Consider the following 4,673-nt stretch of genomic DNA (forward strand, 5'->3'; position numbering starts at 1 on the left):
ACAATTATGGGGGTGAGAAGCACAGGTGAGAAAACTCTATCACCAAACCTCCCATCGTCCAGGCAGCCACACTCACCACCGGTCCTACAGCACCCACACATAGACAGAAAACATGTTAAACTCACAATATTAGCACCGTGTGGCAGCACGTTACGTTATTAATTTCTTGGGGGAAAGCAATAAGCGCCACGAAGAGCTGGCAGAATGTAACAAAAGAAACTAACACTAACAAAAATCACATAATAAAACAGCTAAAAAAGGAAATATAAAGCAGAGGGTAAAACACATAGCAGCACTGCCTTAAAAAACTGAAATTACTACCTACCAGAGTATTGCACATAACAATCATGACCTGTCGCACCAGGGATAGAGAGGAAAAGCAGCGTACCAGAACTCATCAGTACAGCTTATGTATTAAACCAAACAAATCGAAAAGCCGGAAGTAAGAGGGGCTGAGGCCTGTCTAAACCTACAGTAGCTCAGGAGGGACATGACTGGCTACATTCAGGAAATTTTTTTAACATGACTCTGCAGAGTTACATCCTGCATTTGTTTCTCAACACTTCTGGTTTACACAGAGGCTGTAAAAAGATTACCTGGGTAAGTATCTTTTTTTTCTCTGATTTCAAAGTGGATTTACTGATGCTGATCCTGAACAGAAACAGACATTTTTGTAAAGAGGAGGTTCTTTAGATTTTTATGGTGTGTGTATAATGTCTGTGTGTCCTGAACTGACATATGATTTTGAGAGTTAAGGGTACAAATCATGACGCAAATTGCATCCTTCCGTTGCAAAGGGTTAAAGTAAAATACAGGTTACATTTTTCAGCTTGAAGAGTTTGAAGAGCAAAAACAAATTTCTCTATTCTATTTGAGTATAGTAAAATAATCCTTTGTGTTTAAATTTGCTTTAAGAGAGAAAATTGAAATCGACTTGAAAAGATGGTTCCTCGGTCAGTTATAGTCTGTTTTATATTGTGAAGCAAGCGTAGAACATGTGAGCAGTGTCACTCTGCTTTTGCATATGTGCGTTGTTCTTGTTTTTGTCTGTATTGTTTGGTGCATGTTAGGGGATCATAAAGACAGACGGCATTAGATTTTATTGTGCTTTGTCCTCAGTGATTGTAAGAAATGAGACACATTGTATTTTATTCATTTCAAGTCTTTTAGTATGGTCCTTCTATCCTCTGATATTCCTGAGGCCTAGCAGAAAATTCAGGTCAAGCAGAAACCGGTCCACACAAAGATGTGGCCACTCCAGCGTTCTGAAGTGTTTACTGCTGATGCACATAAATATCTACTTCACCCTGTCCTGTTCTTGATCCTGCAGATTTTCAATGAGTGAATGCTAGAACATTGTTGTATAAATCTTTATCCGGCAGGGTTCCTTCAACATTACTATAGGCCCCCGGCCTACGGACATTTTGGAGGACCCCCCATGTTCCAAGTGCATGCCTCCCTTCACAATATGCCAAGGCAACATTAATTTAGCATGCAGCATCAATGGACAAACAGTGAATGATGTGCCCTCCTAATCAGCAAACAGAATATGAAACTCACCAAAATAAGACGATATGTAAATAATAAGTCAAGACAAAGCTAGGTTATCAGACGAGTAGGCCGGTGTCTACTAGTGACCGTGTTAACTGGCAACTTTTGGCCGAATACATTGTGGTTCCTTGTAGTGACGGCAGCTGTTGAAAACACCAAGAAAACATGTAGCGTCCTTGTCAATACCTTAACTTTTCCCTACTGAGATTTCAACACATACTAATCTGTGTTTTTCTTAGTTAACAATTTACATAAGTGAAATTGTGTGCTGAGTAAGAAGCATTCACCTCTCTTTATTTTTAATGTGGGAAACAAAACATATAGAGTAACAGTGCAGTGCTTTTTCAGTTGGAAAAATGACCCATATTCACAGTAAACTTAATCTGCTCTGTCACTGTGGACTCACACCGTGCAGGAAAATATATTGTGTACAAACTGTGTGGTGGATGCACTTCCATTAGTCACCAGCTTTGAGCAGTCTCATCTGTTTAACCTGTGAGCATCATCAGTAGGATACTGCAGCGAGATGCAGTGTTTCCTCTCAAACAAGCAAACATTTAAAGAGATTAATTTCAGAAATAAGAGTGATGAATGCAACATATAGAAGACAATGATAACACAATAACACAGTTTGACAAATTGTGTATTAAATATAGGGTATCTGACTGATTGATACTCCATAACGGATAGTAGCCTAAATTTACACTGACCATGTAATCTGTGAACAGCTCCCAGAACGTATGACTCTAAAGTATCGAAACCATGGATGTATGATAAGATCTTATCATACATCCATAATCAAATCGGGTTAGTGGCTCGGCCATTTTTTACTGACAGTAATGTGAAATCCTTCTTGTTGTTGTTGTTGTTCCTTCATTTACAAACTTATTAAGATTATAAAAATAATCTAATGAATATTTATTAAACTTGTACATAAAGTAAAATTAATAAGGAATTTGCGAGGACACCTATGTGTTTGTGTTTTCAACAGTTGCCATCACTACGAGCAACCACAACACACTCAGCTGAAAGTCGCCAATTAACATGATCAGTTCAACTGCCGATATGTTCATCTCAACGCACACAAACTCCCAAGTCTCCCAAGTCCAATGTGATCCACTTCTCCAAGTCCAATGTGATATTTTTGTTGTCCTTTTCAATGTCCTTACTTTGACAAGGAAACACAGCTAGCCATTGAGTTGGATGAAAACTCTTGCTGCCAAACTGCGCTGCCTCATTCAAACATGACATAATGATGTAAATCATGTTTTTACAAAGAGTGCTGAAGCACAGTGAGAGGATTCACTCCTCATCACATCTGCCGCAGCATCACAGGTAGCTTACTTTCCTACATCCTGGGTACTGTGGTTTTTTGGGTTTTTTTTTTTTTAGCTCATGTCTCGTGAGGCCCCTGGAGGCTCTGGTAAGCCCATGCATTAAGGCGCCACTGGATGCTGGACAGCCTGATGCCATGAAACTCTATACTGTTTACTACTGAATTGCCCCCTCTCACCGAGCATTGATACAGTATCATTGCAGACAAATCACATAGAAACTCCAATGAGTCCATCTTGGCCTAATCTGTGTTTTTATACTTTTCTTACTAAAGCAATGAAATGATTCATACTGAACTGTTTCACTTCTAACAACCACCTCTTGGATTGAAGCAGTGCCACACACAAAGTATGGCCCTTTTCTGTAATATTTGGGTAACTACACCAGAATTCCTCCCTCACACTTGTACTTGAAATAGAAGCTCTCTCGCTCTGTCACCACTTTTGAAAGGAAACTCAATAGACTTTCTTTTTTATTTAGTTTCTCTCTCCAACTGGAGGGGTGGCGTTTAGGCTGCTCCTTATCCTGTCTAAATTCTCTTTTTTCTTTTCCCTCTGTATCTGCTTTCTCAGAATTTATGCTTCTCCATGACTCCACTCCCATGTATGAGTCTATTTCTTCCTTCTTTCCTCTTATCTCTGTCTTTGATCTTGAATCAGTTCTTCTTCTCCACTTTCTACACATTCAGCAGTTTTCTTGGAATTCCTCCTTAACTTCTGTCTTTCATCCAGTGGTGGAAAGTAGCTAAGTACATTTACTCAAGCACTGTATCGGTACTTGTATTTAAGTAAAGGATCTGAATACTTTCAATGTGCACACAGCAAGAGCCTCAGGTCACCAGCCAGAAGCAGACAGGTTACTGCGAAGCAATAATGGTGCAAGTAGCCGCTATGAACATATCATACGTGAATCATGGGAGTAAAGTAAAAAATTAGAATAACCCTAGTTTTACATTTTTTTTCCATATGTTGTCATGTATGAAAAGACCCCAAATAAACACTGTAAGCAGACTACTTGATTACTATAAGCAAATTATTTAAGCAGCATTTGTACAGGAATGATTCTATCCTGAGCTTTTTGATCCATATAAGCGGTTGATCACTGTAACCGTGATCACTATAAGCAGTTTCCACTGAACCGTCAAACATTAGTCCAACATATGCGTGAAAGGCTCTTTCTTACATGAAAATGTTGTTTTCTTTAAATGTATTTACATTCATTTTACATTTGTCATTAAAGAATAAGCATGACATTATTCTATATTTAGCATCAAAAGACCAAAACCAACAACATGTTTATTTCTTTTTTGACATAAAAGGATGATGCTGGCATTATTCTATGTTTGGTTATTGACAACAAACCCCATGAAAAGATGAAAACCAACAATGTGTTAGTCTGTCTCTCAATACTCTCTGGCTTCCCTACCTCGTTTGTGGCTCTCAGCTCCAAACCCATTGGTTCCTTGAAATAAATCTTTAAATATATGTTTTCATTTTTTTTTTTAATTCTAAAACATCTGTGAGATTCAGTCAAAATAAACTACAGTGTGTGTATTCATGGTAATGAAAGGACATGTCACCCAGTGCAATAGTTTGTGTTTATAATTACAAATATACTCTATGGCACAGAGGAATATGATATATTAGGCTTTGATACACACACAATACCTGTTAGTAGATTCATTCTTTTTTGGTTTGATATTTTCATGGAATTTGCTGACAATAAGAAAAATATAGTATATCACCAGACTTATTCTTTAGACCAAAGAGCCAGTGAAAATGTTTCAC

The sequence above is a fragment of the Thunnus maccoyii genome, chromosome 12 (genome assembly GCF_910596095.1).
Source record: "Thunnus maccoyii chromosome 12, fThuMac1.1, whole genome shotgun sequence".
Classification (NCBI taxonomy): Eukaryota; Metazoa; Chordata; class Actinopteri; order Scombriformes; family Scombridae; genus Thunnus; species Thunnus maccoyii.